The 19600-nt window shown below is 42.2% G+C and overlaps 1 long non-coding RNA gene across 1 annotated transcript in view; it reads right to left on the bottom strand.

Moving 5' to 3' along the window:
• LOC113458751 (uncharacterized) overlaps positions 1-19600 on the bottom strand; it is a 96555-nt gene that overhangs the window by 15513 nt on the left and 61442 nt on the right. The window contains exon 5 of the long non-coding RNA XR_012579476.1: positions 13808-13927. This is a non-coding gene — a long non-coding RNA (uncharacterized LOC113458751). The remainder of the gene's footprint in view (positions 1-13807; positions 13928-19600) is intronic.

Genomic DNA, 19600 nt, shown 5'->3' with positions numbered 1-19600 from the left:
CATTCTAAAAAAATGAATATGTTCATGGAAAACCAGCCTCAAGTTAGGGCTTCAAATGAATCAATTTTGAAAGAGGAAGAAATTACATTACTGGCATTAAAACGACAAGTCTTGAGACACATGTCATAATTTCTTCCACTGGCAAAGAGATGATGCTGAGCAGTGGTGAGAGCAGTCACCCTTGGCGGGTCCCAGTCCCCTGGAAATTTTTGTGACTGTTCTCAAGCACAGAAGGATGTTGGGGTGTCTCTGCCCACCCCAACATCCCAGCTGCCTTTTACACAGGGGCCAAACTGCCTAAACTGCTGGTGGACTGTGCCCAGTAACTTTGCTGTGGGGCTGGACCAGCCATCAGCACACTCAGGGGCTTGCTCAAGACAAGCACTGCCTGCCTTCACGTGGGAAACCTCGTGGCACAGGGGCTGAAGGGTGACATCCATTTACTTTCATTTGTTGTTCTTGGAGAACTGGATTGGCTACTGGATGTGCTTTTATTGACACACAGCAGCTCTTGCTCACCATCCTCAGCCAATGGACTCCAAAGCACACAGTCAACTTCCATGAAAGATGGATACTGTCATTAAGAAAAAATAACAGAAATCTCAGAGGGAACCACAGAAAGAAACAAACGACAGAGCAAAAATTCTGTTCATCTCTAAACTAGTTGTCCCTCAATTAGGTAATTAGATCTGTAAGAGACTGAAAAGGCCCCTACAAAGACAGTGCACTAACTTTTCACCATGTCTGAGATAATAAAGAAGACAGTTGCATTAAAGCCAGTGGAAAATTATTAATAAAAGAGGTGATTTATGTGCTACTCCTGTTTCTCTAGTTTATTCTTGCTGTTCAGCTGCCCTGAGTTACAACAATTGGATCTGTAAGTATAAATATTGCATTTCTAGCTTTCATGCCCACTTTGAAGACTGAGTCCAGCAAGTGAGGATCAGTGAATCTATAAGGGATATTCAGGTTAGCCTGTAAGACAAATTTATGAGACTCTGAACCTCTGACAAGCATCTGCATCTGTTCTATTTACTCAGGTAACACAAGAGAGGCCACGCTACTAAAACACATCATAAATGAGTTACTAAATTAGGTCAGTCAGCCCCAGCATTAAGACTGGTAGCAATTATATATTGGTTTATTTTATTAATGTGGGCAGTTACCTCTCTAATGGGACTCAGATGAGGATGTTCTTACCAGTAATGGGAAAAATAATCTTTTTCAGTCCTTACTCTCTGCTCCCTTCTCACTATGTATCTAAAATGACTGAAATCCAGTGGCTTCAGAAAATGTAACTTCTAAAGTAGTGCTTTCTTGAAAACAAATTAAAAAAACCCCAATGAAACAAAAAAATATCCCCCGACAAACTAAAAACACTTGAATTGTACAAAAATACCATGAGAAAGCTTCTCACTGAATAGTTCCTCTGCAAACACAATAATGGAAGAAAACAGAGTACACTGAATGAAATCTATCCCATGTTAATTATGTTGCTTTTTTTCCCTTAGGAAAGACTGTTGGGTATATGGGAGAATACAAACTGCTGAAAATTAAAATGTGCTGCAGAACTGAAATCTTGTTAGGCTCTGCCTAATGTTTAGCCTTTCACTTGTGAGCTGGGAAGATATGGCAGTTCATGCAGGAAACGCCACACCTCTGCCAGCCTTTGCATGACAGGAGTAATCAAACTGTCTGCACACAGGGCACACACGTGCACTTACTCATGACAAGACAAGGAAATGTTTTTGGGGTACAAACTCAGAGGCAGCTGCTGGTGGTGCCTCCAGCCTCCTTTCTAGGCTATGGAAATGCAAATGAAAACACATCTCCATGAAATTCTGTATTTTGAATATAACTGAAACAGAGATTTTTGAACAAATTAAACTTCTTTTGCTCTTTTATTGGTGACACTTATCTAGCTAGAAAATGAGAAGTCATCTTGTTCTTCACTTATTAAAAGCTGCTATAAGTGCATAATATGGTTAACAAAACACATGCATAACTAAGCTTAAATTTAGAAGTTGTCAGTCTCAGTTTTGAAATGCAGGGTGACTTACCAGAGTCCTAGTCACACCATAGTATGAATTATGGGCAACACTGGCTGTGTTCCCACAAAAATAAGATAAAATATCAGAGCTGCTCCTTGAATTTTGCTTTTCAGCAGAAAATATTACTGTAAACAGCAATCCATCAACTCACCCACTGCAACCTAGAGCATTACCATTGTGATGAAGTACCAGCAGACATCTTTGTCCCCAGAGCATCCCTCAAGAGCAAGGTGTAGCCCAGAGCATTTGCTTTGATCCATCCCACTGCCATTTGCTTGATGCTCTTCCCCGGCAGACCAAGTTTTAGATGAAGAACTAGAGGGTTTGGAAATTTGGGCCAAAGAACACCTTTGCCTTTTCACAGGAGCTAGGCTCTTTGCCTTGGCCCAAAGCATCATAAGTTCAAAGGGATCATCTGACAGTGCTGGATAGAATAAGTACCAGCATTTATTAGTGATATGAGTCAGCAAATAATCTCTTGCCTTGGAAAGTCAAAACGTTTGTAGCTGTTGTGTTCCCCACAGAATCTGACATTCTGTCATGAAATACACTGAATTCATGAGTGACTCCAACCTAATCATGAGTAAGACACTCACGCTGCTCCATCCTCAAGCATGATAGCCAATGTCCTTCTATCACAAGCTGTAGGACCTGACCCAGAATCTCAGAATAATTTGGGCTGGAAGGGACCTCCACAGGTTATCTGGGAAAATTACTTGCTCAGAGTAAGGTCTGCTGAGGTCATGTTTGTTCAGGGCTTCATTCAGTCAGTATCTGGTTATCTACAAGGTGGCTGATCCTGCAGACTCTCCTGTCATCAATTTCAGTGCTACATCACCCTTCCAGTGAAAAAAACATCCTAATAACAAGGGAGAATTTCCCACACTGTGTTTGGTGTCTCCTGTCCTGTCCTATCACTTTTTCCTCTTAGAAGAACTTGGATTCAACTTTATACAGACGTTATTTTCTCTCACTGCTACCAAGTCTCCTGACATTCTTCATTCTCAGAAAAAACCTCTCCCTCCAAAACATTCAGTGAAGATGAGCAGATTCATCCTTGTCCCCATCCTTGTTCACGGTTTGCAGTCATCCTTCATCCCTCTTTGGAGCCGCTCCATTGCCTAGACCAGTGAATGAGTTCAATGCTGAAACAGAGCCAGCCCTTGTCTTCTTTTAAAGAAGTCAGAGTCAGCAGTGCTCTACAACTAGGCAAGACTTTCTGAAACAAATGCATTTTGGATCCTTCAGGTAGCAGGATCCAAAATTCCTAAAGCCAGAAGGCTCAGGCCAAAGTTGATTAAGCCTTCAGCAGGAGAGGACATACTGTTTTCTTGGTACTTTCTCCTCCAGAAATTTAAAATTCACTCTTCTCTGTCTTGTGATCTCTGTAAACTTTCCCTCAGCCTGTGTTTCCTAGGCAGCTCATGCATGTGGAAATAATTTCTGCAATGCCAATATTCCTTTTTGAGTCTGCTTCAGTTCAAGACAAAAGAGCATGGTTCTATTCAATTCTGAAAGGCTATTCTGCATCACATTAGACCAATACAAATACTCTCATGTTTTCTTGTCTTTCAACATAATATGAGGCTCTTATCATTTCCTCTCCTTATAAAAATATATATACAAATGCTGGGAAAGGAAAGCAAGCCCAGCAGTATGAAAGAACTACAAAACATCCTCATATTCTGTGTATTGACAGTCTTGTCATGGTTGGGTTTTGATGTACACAACAGGGAATTCATATGTATCATAAAAATTTATCTGTGGTGAAGTTAGAATGATCGAATTTGTATGTCCTAAGGCAAAAAGCTACTGCAGTAATCTACTCTGAGATTGGCCTATCATGTCTAACAAGTTGCCTACTAGAAACATCAATATACTGTGAGATAAGCAATAGCTACCAATGGGCTGCCACCAGTCACTCTACCACAGCTTTACTTTGTATCCCTGAGCCACTAAGATTATGTTCACGTACTCTATTACATTTTACATAGTGACTTCATATTTTTAAAACAATTTTTCAAGAGCTGAAAGTAGAATTTTTCATTCTCTCATTTTTAGAATTAGCCTAACTCATATTTTGGTTCAAGGGTGGTAGGGCTTTTTTATTTTCTACCCTGTCATTAGAAAAATGTTTGAAAAAAAAGGTTTTGTCATTTCTAGCAGCCAGGAATTGATGACAGTAATCAACCAGCTTATTATTATTATTATTATTGGAAATACCAATTTTGACTATAAGTCAAAGCATGCACTACAGTCATGAGGATGCTTCCATGCAGCAAAAGTTCTGGAAAGCATTTAGGTAGCTTAGTGAATTTTCCATATGGCTCTAGGGAGTAGATATTAAGGAAACTTTACAACCTTTTGAAAGAATGTTGCATGTTCTCCCTTCTCCTTAGAGTTCCAGTCCATGAGGTTCCATGATTAAAGCCTCAACTCACCCCAAATTATAAGGGAATGACATGCCACTCTACACTGACATCAAGAACCATTTCACACAGTTTGGCTGAATGGAGGTACAAGGAGTACAAGGAATTTTTGGCTGGTGGCTGGACGGAGGTACAAGGGCATTGCAGAAATCTAGTCTGAACCTTCTCTCACTTCAGCAAAGCCCATTTATGTGCTTTGCTGAACTCTGTGAGTTCAGAATCATCAGACTGGAAAGCACATGGAAGTCCACAGGACCCAGAACATCCACTCACCATAACTAACCACTGCAAAGCTCACAAAGGGCTGGGGCTCCCAGGCTCTGCCCAGGCTCTGCCGGCTGGACTGCACACAAGGGTGCTTTGAAGCTGAAAATCTCCAGCATCTGAAGTCCAGGCTCCCTTCACCCCAGCTTGGGCTGACTATCAATTCAGTCTGCTCTTGACCAGGTCAGAGCCCTTTGGAAAGTCCCAAGATCCTTACAAGGCAGGATCTGCATAAAGCTTTCTGCAGACATTGGCACTAGAAGATCAGGAGGGCGGTGGGAAACTGCACAAAGTATCAGGATCTCATAATTCCACAGGGCAGCCTTCAGGTAGTAGTGCAGGCAAACTGCTGAGCCCTGAATCTCTCAGAGGCACAAAACCCAGACAGACTTGAGATAATCTCCTCCACTCCCACTTTCCAATCAGGTAGATTTCTTCTTCGCATTTCTCCCACTGGCTTGTAACTGTTTCAGCAATTAGAGACCTTCTACTTGTCAACATTTTTGTATTCCTTTTGTGTTTATGCTCTTTATTAATTAGGTCTGGTGCAGGGAGGTTGGACCAAGCGACCCACTGTGGTCTGTTCCAACTTTACCCATTCTGTGATTCTTCCCCACAGATGACGCCTGTAATATTCTCTTAGAGAACATCTGACCTTGACTTAGGCAGCTAATCCCGATCTTCTCACTCTGCCATAGGCAGAGTAGAAATCCCTCTTTTCCTGTGGATTCCTCAATCCCTGATATTGATTCTGGCTCTGTCTGCTGCCCTCTGCAGCAGAGACAACCCTTCAAGAAGAGAGATTCAGTGTCAGCAAAGGCCAACATTTTCCTGTCCACTAGCCCCATTAGGCTTAGATCCTCATAGCAGGGCTATGATGTTTCACTGGTGACATTTCTTCCCATCCCTGGGAAGAACAGTTTCTGCTTGGATTCTTCCTTCTTGCCTAAATAGAACACATATCACCAAATGTTGCTTATTCAGGGAAAATTGCTATTATTCCTTTAATATGAAACAGATCGATGTACCAAAGACTTGGAGCAACTGAATTAGAAATTAATAGGAAAAAAACCAGAAGATGGAGAGAAAAAACCTCACACAAATCACAAATGAAACAACCCCTGCCCTCAATCTTATACTTAAGCCAAGAAATATATTAAAACTTGGTTTTAACTTGTAACTATTGGCAAGCAAAGTCAATCCTGGAGCAATCACAGAGGAATAAAATAGCAGCTATAAAAACCAGACTGGATACTGAGAGATAAAATCCTGCACATCGATTTTCACAATTAATAACTGCCAGAATTACTGCAATTCATTAAGGAGTTGAAATCAAATCATAAATCAGTCCTCAGCCACATGTTAAGCAAAAAATAGCAATTTTAAAACATAATTGCTGAGTGTGACATTAGTAATTGTATATTACTAATTGCATGTTGTAGGTACCGATGCTTATCCCTTTGGGTTGCTCACAGTTCTGCAGGCATATTTTGCACTACCATTTGGTCCCCAGAGGTGTCACATTCCATGTTACTTATTCCCAGGGTAGTGTATTACAACTTGCTGATTTCCATGTACCTACTTGGCCTGTTAGCCCAATGGACTTGAGCTGTGTCATTTGCCCAGTGGTCATGGGCAGACATGGCTAACAGTCCTTCTTGGAGCCTTAACAGAAAGAGAGGGTTTTCCAGGCTGCAGCAACGAGGTTCTGTGCTGATAGAACAACTTCCAAATACCATTGGTCATTACAATGACAAAGCAAAGCACATGATTCCTGTTTACAGGGCATTAGTATGTGTAGCTGTAAAACTCAACCTTTGCTAAAGGTTTTACTAACGTTGCACTATTTCATGCCTACAGTTTGTTCCAGAAGAGAGAAAATGTGTTGCATCCAAGACAGACACGCAGTTTCTGACTGTCTGTGATGGTTTGCTGCTCCTGAACAGATGTGGTGAGGATGAGGCAAGGGGTCATGCCTGTTTCCCTCTCTGGTTGCTCATGGCAGATATTGCATATGGACTTCTTATCTTCTTCAACTCTTGTAACTTGGTGTAGAACTTGGATGTGACTCGAGAAATTGTTCCAGAAATTAACTCTATCATCTTCACCTTGAGAGAAAAAGCAGCTCCTTCCTCCCTTCTTATCCATTGTAACACTTATGCAGACTAAGACTGAGGTTTAGTGGAACTCTTGTGTCTCTGAATTTGAGGTAATTCCACTTCAAAACAAGAAAGTCCTATAACACATGCAATATTCATGCACCATGGGGGATTTTCTTCAGCTTCACTGAGCTTTGGATTAAGCTTCATAAAACTTGAAACTTTCCACAGTCTCAGACCTCATTGGTTTTGGCCTTTCTGCAAGCCTGCAAGGGACCCAGCAGCACACACACACACACACACACACACACACACACACACACCACACATTACTCCCTCCTCACCTCAGCAGGATTTCACTTAGCTCCATCTCCATCTTAATTCACCAGCTGACCTAATGATATTTTGACTGAGGCCAATTCCACATTTGCTCATCAATATTGCATCTCACATCTCAGCCCTAGAGATTTCTATATTTATCTTGCCTGGGATTACAGGGAAGATATAAGGAGACTGTAAGTAGCTTGCACTTTTCCCCTTGACTTATCAAAGGCTTCTGGTATGGAAACAGTGCTAGCTGTTTGTAAATGAATTTGCAAAACAAACAGACATACAGACAGACACACCAAGTTCACATACAGTATAACTTAACATATGATGATGATTGATATATTATATGACATGTGGCTGCAAAATATTTTGCTTATGTTTATGTAGCATGTAGCATGAAGATTCCTGTCCATGGCAAAGCAGGAAGTATCTTTCTACAGGATTTCCCCGATGAAAATATGAAGGTACATCTTCAGGGCACATCCACCATGAGTAACTCTTCATGCATGCCATACAATTATCCTATTTCAGGTGAAAGGTATGGGACACTGCTGAGGGCTTGAAACACTTAATTCTACCTCCATTTCCTTTGGGATCATTCTGGATTATGCTATCTAGTTACTTTGCCTTTATGATTCAATTTTTAAGCACTTACTTGGACAGCTATCAAGTATCCTTTAGGACTCCCACAGAGAGAGATGTAGACTCACTGTAACTATCTGGGGCCAGAACTATGATTAACTTTCAAGTCAATGCGCCTGTAGGAAAGGACTACAAGTTAGATATGTTTCTTCCACTTCAACCAGAAAAATAAAACAAAGTTTAAAAGTGTCCTCTGCATTTGGGTGCCCAGTATGAGACATTTTTACTGTTAGGCATGCAAAAATCACTGATACTTACAAAATTTTGGAAGCTGGTAGTCTCCTGTCCCTAAACCAACAGTGATCCTCCTTCCCCTACACTGGCAACTGAGTTCCATTCACAACTCTTATGGAATATACTCACTTGACACATGGTAATAGGGTCTAAAATCACAATGTCCTTGTAATGCTGTGACCTGCCCTTCCTGCTGTTTTTTGCATCATTAACCTTTAGGTTTTGGTTTCATTGACTTTGTTTGATGTTTCAACTTACAAGGAAATGACACCAAGACAGGAACCTCACTTGGAGAGTTTGGGATGGGTAATTGCTCCTCATTTGCCTAAGAAATTCTCTATCTGTTTCTATCCCTCTGTAAGACTGTCTGGAGACATCCGGGATGATGATCTATACCTGAAACCTTTCCTGATCCCATGAACCAACAACTCCTTGACTCCAAAAAACCAGGATTGACAGGGCATCTCCTAGAGTGGCAGTCAGTGTGCTTTCACCTTGAACACCTCACTGCTCACACCTCACAGACATCCCTCTAGGCCTATCAATACTCTACCACCAGAACCTACTCAGTTGCTCTCACCACCAGCAACCACATCCACTTTAACTTTCAGCAAAGAACCAAAGGCACCTCCTTCCCTACTTCCCCTGCCTGATTATCACCTTTCATTGCCTTTTTATTTCCTGGTGCATTCAGAGGAAAATAAGCTTCACAGATGGATGGTGATCAGTCTAGGAATGAAAATAGTCTGGTTGAAGGCCAAATAATGGCTATGTAGTCACAGGACCCGTGGTTCTTTGGGCTGTCTCTGGCAGGAATTGGGATGAACAACTTCAGTTAACACAAAGTACATGAGGTTGTACACAAATACCTTCTCTTGCAAAGACTCTGGCAAAAGTATCAGAGTGTGTAGAGTATCTTATTCTTTGTAGAATTTGCAGCCAAAAATGTCAGACTGCTTTGTAATCTTTAACTAGTCAATCTGAATTATTTCTGTGAAATAGAAGGACTACATAGACATTGATCACTTCACTCCAGCCTTGGAGCATACTCACCACTGGAGTACAGCATCAGCTGGGTAGTAAGATGCAATGACATCTTCTCAAGTTCAAAAGGAAGTGAAGACTTATTGCTTGTAGTTCATTTTCATGAGGAGCGTGGGAGGCTCAAGAGGAAACTTCAAAGTGAAGCTGTGTGCAAACACTCAAACTAGACCTGGTGGGACCAAACTTGCTTTGCAGAGCAGTTGTCACTCTGTCACAACAACACTGCTCAGGACTGGGAGTGATCAGGGTAGCAAGGCAGTCTACACATTCTAAGAGTTTTGGTTTCTCTGTCAATAACTGAATAAGCCTGGAAATAAATATTAAGAAAAAATCCCCAGCAACCTTCTAGGCCGCTGGAAGCCCACACAGGCCCAAGAAGTCCTTGTCTGCACCGTTCTCCATCCCTTCCAGTACATCTATGCAGACTTCCAGGGTACGAGTAATCTCTGGTCAGCTCTTCCCTATTTAGGGAAATATTTAATCCTGTGTTTACCTGAAGGCCAGTTCTGATGCTTGCTCTTGGGTCAGTAATTTCTATAACAGCAAGAAATGAAAACACACAAAGACATTAATGAAATCAGCATTCTCTCACATGATTAATAATGTTTCCTTTTCAACAGTCAGCAGGTGAAGAAACTCAGCAGTAAAATTCTTCTGCACATAAGGACCCAGAATATGACAACTCCTGCCTTAACAAGGGAGCATATGTACTGAATCCATTCCTTTCAGTGCAGGCAGAAGGGAAAGTGTTAATTATTCTTTGTGGGATGAATGAAATGCACTGTACAATTAGCACCTTCTGTGCTCCTGCCTAATGACAGGCTTAACTTAAGAGAATTCTCTGTACTGTCCTACGTATCACCTTTCCTCTGACATTATCTTCCTTTTCTTGGCTCTCTACGTAGAATTTTAATGAGACTTAATTGTTTTTCCATCAGCTGCAAGGATTTCAATCCCAAGTCATATGTGGGTTGTCATTCTACAGAAGGTGGTATGGGGAGCTGTAGAGATGTTCTCTTGCTAAAACAGAGCAGGAGGCAGCGCCCACACCTCCCACTGCATCCCAGGGAAGGGCTGTCTCTGTGTTTCCAGTGCAGGCCCAGAGACTACAGCTTGGTATTTCTGCAGTTACACAGTGGGGACAGGAAAAATCAGTCACACAAATGACTGCCACCACCTCCCTGCAACTCCACTGGTTGCAAGGAGGCTTGAGGTGTTGGTTCCTGCCTGACAAGGGTTTGCACTCAACACAGAGTACTTGCAGGTGCCAAATGAGCTGTACATCAGCCTTCTGTTTTATGTCCTTGGCCATTTACTAGTCACCTGCACACTTTTGTCTTTTGTTTCATCATTCAGACCATCTTCAGTAGTACAGCATATTTAAAACAGATTTGCTTACTTCTCTTAAACCATTTCAAGGGCACTTCTGAAGATATCAGAGATTCTCTGAAGCATCATGAGGGAAACAGGATGTTGCAAGAGCAACTGGGTAGAGCTCACCATCAGCTCACTGCTGACAGCAGGGAGCACAAAGGGTTCCTTGATATACAGACCCATGGTGTGGTGCCATTACAGAGAAAGATGCTACGATTACTCTGTATGGTCATCAGGCTGCATGAAGATAAATTCCAGATTTGAAGAGGTGCTGCCCTATAGTTAATCAATAAGCTATTTCAAAAGCTGACACTGCCTGTGGGATCCTGGCACTAGGTGTGAGGGTGCAGGGCCTGGGAACAGGGGTGGCATCACAGCAGGCAGGCAAGCCCTGAGCACCAGGGCTCTGAGGCTGATGGGAGAAGTCCCAGACACAGAAAGGGAATCTTGGTCTCTATGCAGAGCTCCCACAGGGCTGCAAAGTCTGCTATCACTCAGCAAAGGACCAGGAGCCTAAAAACAATGATGGTTAATTAATATCTCATATACTTCCATAATATTCAATCCTGGGTCCTATATATAACTTACTTAATGGTCTGGGAGTATGCTAGCAAACAGCAGCATTTATGAAATGAGGAAGCAGAAGCACTTGTTGCTGGTCTGAAGGGTATGAAATCAGAGGAAAATACAATTTGAGGCCTTAGAGAACAGTAGTTTCAGGTCCAGGAGGACAACATCACCATCCCACTCTGAATCTTGTGCTCCTCAACTGGACAATGTGACAATGGCTAGCCAGCCATGTTTAATCAATACTTAGATATTTTTGTTAGTAATTCATGGACTTAATATTTATTAAAATATTCCTCAGAGCCTTGTTCCTGCACACTACTCTATTTCATCATGTGGAGCATTCAGTGACAGCTTCCATGTAGCTGTCTTCTGTTATCACATCTTCTGCCCTCCCAAAATATCTCTTTCCCTTATGGGAAACAGCATGGAAGAAATAGCATCTTTTATGTCATAGCTGCTGTATGACAACTGTGTGGTTTCCATCTACACCTGACACTCATTATAAATATTCACTTTTTCACAGCTAGAATCTTCCCTTTGGGGCTTTGGTGCCAATCCAAATCCCAGGAAAGTGTAAGAAAACAAATTAATTAGCAGGCACTGGAGAGTGTGAATGTTGCCCAAAGGTATACATTGGCAACTAAATATGAGAAGCCTGTGATGCTTATTAAGTGACTTGAGTTTGGCTGGCTGGCAGGAACAGAGCTCCTGCACCAGAGAGCAGTGGGCAGCTCTGCAGCTGGAGCACAGCCAGAGCCCTGCACTGCTTCTTTCTAGCTGGGGCTATCTCCTGCTCCACTTAGGGGTGACATCAGGAAGCCAACTCAGATTTGAGGTAGGTGCTTTATATTTGATCAGTTGCTATAAGCAAGACAGGTCAGAGTCTCCACATTAACATGCAAGGCTGTAAGATAACCAAACAAAGCGACATCCCCTCAGCAATGAGCAGCTTCCCAGATTAGCATCCACAGAGCATGGTAGCCACTCAAACAGGGCTCTAATTTTGGCCACTAATAAGAAGATGCAAGTAAGCTGATGAGACCCGAAAAACTTTGTTTACTCCCTCTTTCTCAGACTATTTTTCATTAACCATTACAAATATTCAAATTGAAGCAAACACTGCGGATATGAGGGAATCTTTAATTCACTGACAAGAAATGCTGCCTTCAGGAACTCTTTCATGACCACTATAAATAGAAAGCCATAGCAATGCAAAACTGAAATCAGTGCTGACAGTCCAGCTCTTGCCTTCTTTAAAGAAGTTGCCAAAATGTGCAGAAATTGAAGTATTAGGAGAGATAACACAATGTTTGCTCAGTGCACCTCATCTGTAATTTACAGATTGCGAATGTTGGCATCACTTGAACACTAAATGTTGGCATCACTTGAACACTCTACTCTTCCTTTAAAAATGTGTCCCATGCCTAGAGCTTTAGACAAATCATCTAATTTCCCAACATGTCAGTAACATTCAACTGAGTGCTGCTACTAGAGCAGAACAAAATATGTTCCTGTTGTGTCATAAATGGAGAACTGTTGAGTCCAGAACTTACATGTCAAGGTGCAGGCAGGGGCTGATGCATTAGTCATACCTTACATTTCTGGATGGACTCCTCTTTCAAAAGCATAACAATACCTCTGAGTATGGGAAATAGGCAAAAGCAAGCAAAAAGATGGCTATACCAGCTCTGGCCTACAGCACCAGATATTTCCATCCCTCGTTGCACTAGCTAAATGTAATACTCGTGTAATAAGCAAAGTCCAAAGAATGTCAATTTAAAAGTTCCTCTGAATGTCATATGTCAACTGTGTCTTATGCCAACATGTTCCCCATTCTCCTCTGTGCTTCTTGCTCCCTTTCCCAGTTACATTTTCTGGTGTCATGTATCTTCTAACCAGGAGGTCAGATGTTTAACTTTCTCTACATAAGAAACTCTCAGCAATCTTCTGAAAGCAGATACCTTTAACAAACAAATTCAATTGCGAAAGAGTCCCACTTACAGAGCAAGCGTGCAAACAAAAAATCCATAAAAGTCCCTGAACAAGCCCCATCTTGAGAGAGAACTTGAGAGAGAACCCTGCACTGGGCTAAAGGGATGATTAAGCACTGATAACCCCAGAAACTGGAAAGTTTCCCAGGGGCTTAAGAGATGTTTAAACATAACTCCCTCAGCAACCAAAATTTGAAGTCAGTTCCTTGGAAGCGAAATTCGAGCCTATTCATCCTGGTAACACCATGTTAAGGCACCATGTGAAATGCCTGGCTTTCCAGGCTGAGGCTTTCTGCCTCTGCTGGTGTAGAGCTGCAGCACAGCCAGTGGAAGGAAGCAATTAACACCAGGCTGATTTATGCCTGCTGATACCTGCACGCTGTGTGAAGGTGAAAATGCAGGGAATGTGAATAAGCAGGAGACCACACACATAACAAGAGGCTGTGGGCCATTGAGGCATGGACAGCTAATGGAAATCCCTCTGCTATGCCATGACACACCCCCAAGGCACCCGCCCAGCTGGCAGGCTTTTGAGCCCCTGGGAGAATCCATCCTCAGGAAACACAGAGAGAGATGATGTGTGTTTAATGACACAACAGAAATGTTTCTGGCCATGCACATGCATGGATGGAGTCCCCTGACTGGGGAGGAAGCTGGCATCTATGAATCCCATGACCAGAGGAAGCTGGCATCTATGAATTTCATGACCAAACATACAACATATATAAGTGCACAAAAGGTCACATGTGCTTTCCTCATGGTCTGTGCCTGTGCCTTACCTGGATTTATGAGAGGTGACATCAATCAGTTTTGGAAAATGCTTGGGATCCTCAACTTCCAAGAATGGAATGGATAAAATCTCCAACAGATCTGGGATTTTGGAAAGCTGTTAGACTCACCTAAAGTAAAACACAGAAAGTATGTCATGAAATACTGAATATGATTTTTTTCTTCCATTATTTCTGAAAAGGGTAATTAATGTCTTTGCCTGTGCTGTAGAAAACTCTGAGACAAATCTATCCTTCAGGTCACAGGAAGTGGTGACATACAGGCAAAAATAAAATCAGTGTTGCATTCAGTTTACATCTGTGTGGTTCCAACTGCTAGAGCCCAGATGATTTTTTCCTTTAATTTTAATCATGCCTGCAGAAAATGAGAACCCTGTGGTACACTCCTTCAAGCCAGAGTGCAGATACCCCAACTCCCCTTCCCTACCAACAGCCTTTTGGGGCCACACCATCCCTGACCATTCCAGAGCACAGCTTCACTGACAGCATATACAACTTGACAAGTAAAAAGTACAAGATGGTGAAGGAATTTTCTTCTCTCCCCACCCTCACCTTCTAGTGGCACAGAATCTACATAAACAAATGATTATCATTGACTTTGCCAGTAGATTAGCCTTTTCATCTGGGAATACTACTTCATTTAAAATAAGAGATTGGAAACTCTTCACAAGAGACAGGTAAAACTAGCATAGACACAGCATTCCCAAAAATAGCTTAAAAAAAAAAAAGACAAAATAGCAAGAGTAAGAGATTAAACAAGGGACCTACAAGGGATTTTTTTCCCCCCCCATTTCTACCTGCTATGGGTTTTCTTAGACAGAAATAGCTGCTCCCAGAAGTCATGGAAACCTTGGCTTTGTCCTGACTTGAAGCTGAGCTTAACTGGAGGGGTGAAAAGGGAAGTACTTACACGAAGTACTGATTGGTCTCCCTGTTAATTCAATTAATATGCTGGCCCACAAGGGCCCTCTGCTGCTCCTCAGCAGCCAGGGCCAGGCAGAAACATAAGTGGAGAGAGCAGAGTGGGGGGCAGTGCTTGACTTTCCCTGTCCCACACTGGCCAAACCAGCTGCTGAGGAGAAGCAAAACCTCACATCATCCCCAGTGTATCTCTTGCAAGGAACACAGTGGGCAAGGAAGCAGCCTGTCCCATGGAAGGGAGGGAAGGAGGGAGGGAAGCTGCCTCAGTCAGTGCAGCAGGAGTCAGCTACTCCCTGCACTATGAGAAGATGGAGGGAGATGTGTCCCCATTCTGTCTTGGAAATAAAATGCTTCTCTTAATCATCCCAATATAATAATAAAACTTTCCACTCAGGCAGAGCATACCAGACCTCTCATATGCTCTTAAAACTTCTTCCTTAGATTTGTTGTCCAAAAAGGCACCATAAACTACAGGTAAACCCCCACACGTTTTCCCTTGGTGCTGGGAGCCCTCACTTCAGTGCATCCCCACTGGAGCTTCACAAACTGTGAAAATTGCTCTCTTTTGTTTTTTCCCAATGATGCCATGAAACCAAGACACCACAAAAGGGCAGCTAACTGCAAATATCAAGCTTCAAAAGATAACAGCTTATATGATCTCTGACAAGTTTCTACAGATATTTTCTTTTGCTACTGTTTAAACCTACTGCAGAGTCCTTATGCATCCGTATGGGTAGTCCTGGAGTGGATTTTATGGGGTAACACAAGATCCCCAAGACAGACATGGGTCACCTTGGGCTGACAACAGAAAGGGTAATATAAAAGAAGATTTCAAGGTCATTTCCAAGCCACTAGCAATTTTTTTCTGCTTGCCAAGATACACTGATTAAATAGTCACATCTTGATATGAAATTATGAAATTTCTGTTCATAGCATATAAACTTCTATAAAAGTTCGGCAAAATTCATGTGGATTCAATCAACGACCTGGAGAATAGGGGGAAAGGAGTATTAATTTTTTTTGCACCAGTAATTTGTATAAATTCAGCAAAAAATTGCATTTTACTGTCAGTCAATATACAAGTCCTTTGTATGACTGGGGGGGCATGACACCCAAATTGCCCAATTTCACTGATTCAATGCAGCTTCTGCCAGTCAACAAGAGCTTTCAGCCTAGACAAAGACTGAAATAAAGCATACCAAATAAAAGCCATGGACATCTAATTGTCGTTTCCCAAAAGCTTCTTTCAGTCCCAGCTTCTCAGAAAACTACCCAAGCATTAAAGCTGCTGCCTCTCAGGGAAACTAATTATAACTCAAAAAAAGGTTTGGGGGGGGAAGGATGCAACCCACATGTCTAACTGAATATATAAAGGATAATTGTGTCATTAAAACTAACAATATTTGAGATGGCAAAAGAACCACAAGGCAAGAATGGATGTGTTGGACACCATCAGGCTCCCATCAGATTACTCACATAAAAATGCAGCCATCACCAAAAGAATGTAATCCTTGTGTGCTTCCACTGATACGGCTCAGATGTGCATGCTGGTATTTCTGAGCTCTTGCAGAGCTGAAAGTGTCAGCAATTCATTGTTTACTGTCTGGACTGAATTGACTCTTGGAGCTCCTTAACCATGCACAGCCAGCCAGTGCTTCATCCACCAAGGCATGCTGATTGCCATCCAAGCAACACAAGCTTCCCCAGAGTTCTAAAGCAGGGTCCTCCTCACACCATCCAAGGAGCTGCTCACAAAGACTCCATTTAATCCCTGCAGCCCACCTTTGTGGCACAGCAAGACAATTGTCCTTTTGAGAAGAAGAAAGTCCTGGAATCAAGGAAAGCCAGTGGGCGCTGCCAGGAAGGCAGCAGCAGAGGGTAGTCATGCTTTCTGGCCATGATTTATCATGAAAAGGAGTTGCTATCTCTATCAGAGAAATTGCACAGCCCCAAAGAAATCATGAGAACATATTTTCTGAATAACTTCAGTCATTCCCTCGTCTAACCTTGCCAACAAAAAGCTCACTAAGACAAGTTTTTCTGTCAGCACTTGAGCTAATGAAACTCAGCTTCCTATGGATTTGTTACATAACCCCACAAAACTGCTGAAACCAGCTTCCTACCACCCTGTTGCACATTTGGGTTTACTCTGCACCCCTCAGTGACAATATTCTTAAGTTTTCTGATGTTTACTCATCCTTCAAAAATAGTCATATCCCTGAAAAACTGACAGTGAATGATACCTACCTTATAGGCATCCCTCCCTTACTGCTGTCACCTATTTATCCTGGTGGTCTCACCTATTTCTCTTTCCTGTCTGACACCCTGTAGTTACCTGTCTCCAGTGACATCTTTGGCTCCCACAAAACCTTTACTTTTCCATTGCTTTGAGGCAAGCAAGAAACAGCCTATGCTCTAGCTGGTTTAAAATCTTTCACACAATGAGGGCAGATGGCTTTTGTACATTTGGGACAAAATGGCAGGACAATGGCTGAACAACCACAGCTTTACCTTGAGGGGGCATTAATCAAGCCTCTGGAAAATTTCCACCAGACTTCATGAAAATCATAAAAATGGTAATGTCTTCGAGAGGTTTTTCTTTCTTTCCAGATTGGCTGAAATTTGCTGACAGTTTGAAAAGTTATGTGGAGGAGCTGGGGGGGGACCAACAGATGGACAGACAGCCATGGCAACTGTATAAGCCTCATTTCTTCAGAAAACCACACTAAAAATAGAAGAAAAATACTGTGGCTGACAGATTTAATTAACATAAACACACAAGGTTTTTATTCCATTAGCATTCTTACTGGTCTAACTATTGCATGAGAGGTTTAGTTGCCATTTCTGATAGAAAATAACTCAGCTGTGCAACATTCTGTTTGGAAAGAGTCCCTCAGACTCTGAATTCCTAGGCCAAAGATGTCCTTTCCTACTGCTTCTTCACATTAGTCAAGGGTTGCCTCTAGCAGACACAGAGCAATCTCTTAAACTTGTCTTGTGGATTTTTTTCCTTGTCTCTGTTTATTGGTATTTAACTTGGAAGAGCGGCAGACTGAAAAAGGATATTAAGACTCACATTTGAAACAATGTGTTATGTACTAAGGGAATAAATCAAAGTCATGATGTCAGTGGAAAAACTCTCATTCAATTCAATCAGTTTGGAGCACCAGTTAATAGAGAGTAGAAACTCTTGGTGAGAAAGTATCAGAGCATCTCATGTGACTGAGGTCCTCCAGGCAGTTGAGCTGGGCCACCCTTTTTGTGCTGGGGCCTGGCAAAGTAAATCCAAGCAGCGCAATGCAGTGGCTTGCAGACAGGCTAACCTGAGGAAGCCCTCCAGCAATACAGCTCTTAAGGCTGTTTGTAGCATTAGTGCAGATTGTGATACCTCTTCTTTTGAGGAATACAGGCTAAAAAGGTATGCCCTCATAACACCTAAAAATTAATAAAAATACTTCTTTGCTCAATCTCTAATTTTGGGATTAAAGTTCCTGAGTTATCCTTTCAGCCTAGCCTGTAACTAGGATGTTTTGTCTGACTGCTGCCTTTGATTTGTAACACCTTGACCCCAGAACAGATACATTTTTCGTCATTAATTTAACACAGCCTTTAGGACACTACTAGATGACACACTTGAGTCATCTAAGGAGTTAGAGAGAGTGGTCCAAATAAAGTAGAACTTACCTGAAGGAGAAAGCCACTACAAGTTCCATCTAAAGTTCACTTTGGAAGGTCTTTGATAAGTGCAAAGTAGGAGTTCGGGTAGGAGTATGAAATTAATTCCATCTAAATAGCAGAGGTGCCCATTCCATGGGATACTGACATATCCAACACAAACACAGAATGAGCAAGTTTTGGTTGAACCATTGTTAAATTTTTCAGCTCTGTGATGGCAGCAGGGCAACTAAGAGACCATGCAGATAATTGCAGCATTATGCAAGGATAGCAGAAACTAAAATCACTACAATTCATTTAAATCTTCTGCCTAAGGAAATCAATGTAATATAAAAAGATTATCTGAGATAGGATACTGTTGGGAGAGTTCAGATCTTTTTTTATCTGCTGCTCTGTTCCAGGCAGGCTTTTTTCTGTCTCAGCTCATGCAGTTGAGATCATGGTGAGGTGTTCTTGAACATTTTGTGATCCTAAAATTTTCCCCTTATTTGATTTTGCAGATTCAATCACTTTACAGGGTCCCTAGCCTTCCCCAGGGGCATGGACAGACCCTACAGCCCCACAGAGACTGTGAGATTCACCCCTGCAGCCTTACTGGTTTGGGTTAGCACCCTGCCAAATGACCCAGAAGAAAGCAATCACCTCCTCCTTCCATACACCAGCATCAACATCCACTTCCAACGTGCCAGCTCGCAGCCCTCAAAGCAACATTCCTCAAAGCTGTCTCTCTGCTGCTTCTCCTGCAAAACATTGTCTATGGGAAAGGAACAGACAGATGTCAAGGGCAGCCTGTGACTGACAGTCAGCAGCTTTTACTTCTCCTCCCTTGCTCACTCTTGCTCTGTTACTGACAGTTCAGCCTTTCCACAGCCGCTCATTTCCTTGACTCCTTCCCCAGCCATGTATTTCCATTGTGAAAGTCCGAAGGTAGGCCTGTCCTGTTGGTTATTTGCAGATCTTCAATGCACACAGACACTGCAATGACATGAATACAGGTCAGCAGCCAAGTTAGTGACATGGGACTCTTTGGAAAAGGAACTCACATGACATACGTGAAAAATTCAAGTCCTGGCAGAGATTTCCATGATGGTTGATAAATTCCATCTCAGCAAAGCCATCTTCTGCTGTGAGTAATTTCAATGGCATGGAAACTTCAGAGAGGATTTTTGGTTTTCCTTTATCTTTTGA

This window comes from Zonotrichia albicollis, chromosome 3, assembly GCF_047830755.1.
Source record: "Zonotrichia albicollis isolate bZonAlb1 chromosome 3, bZonAlb1.hap1, whole genome shotgun sequence".
Lineage (NCBI taxonomy): Eukaryota > Metazoa > Chordata > Aves > Passeriformes > Passerellidae > Zonotrichia > Zonotrichia albicollis.
This window is presented reverse-complemented; position numbering and strand designations above follow the sequence as displayed.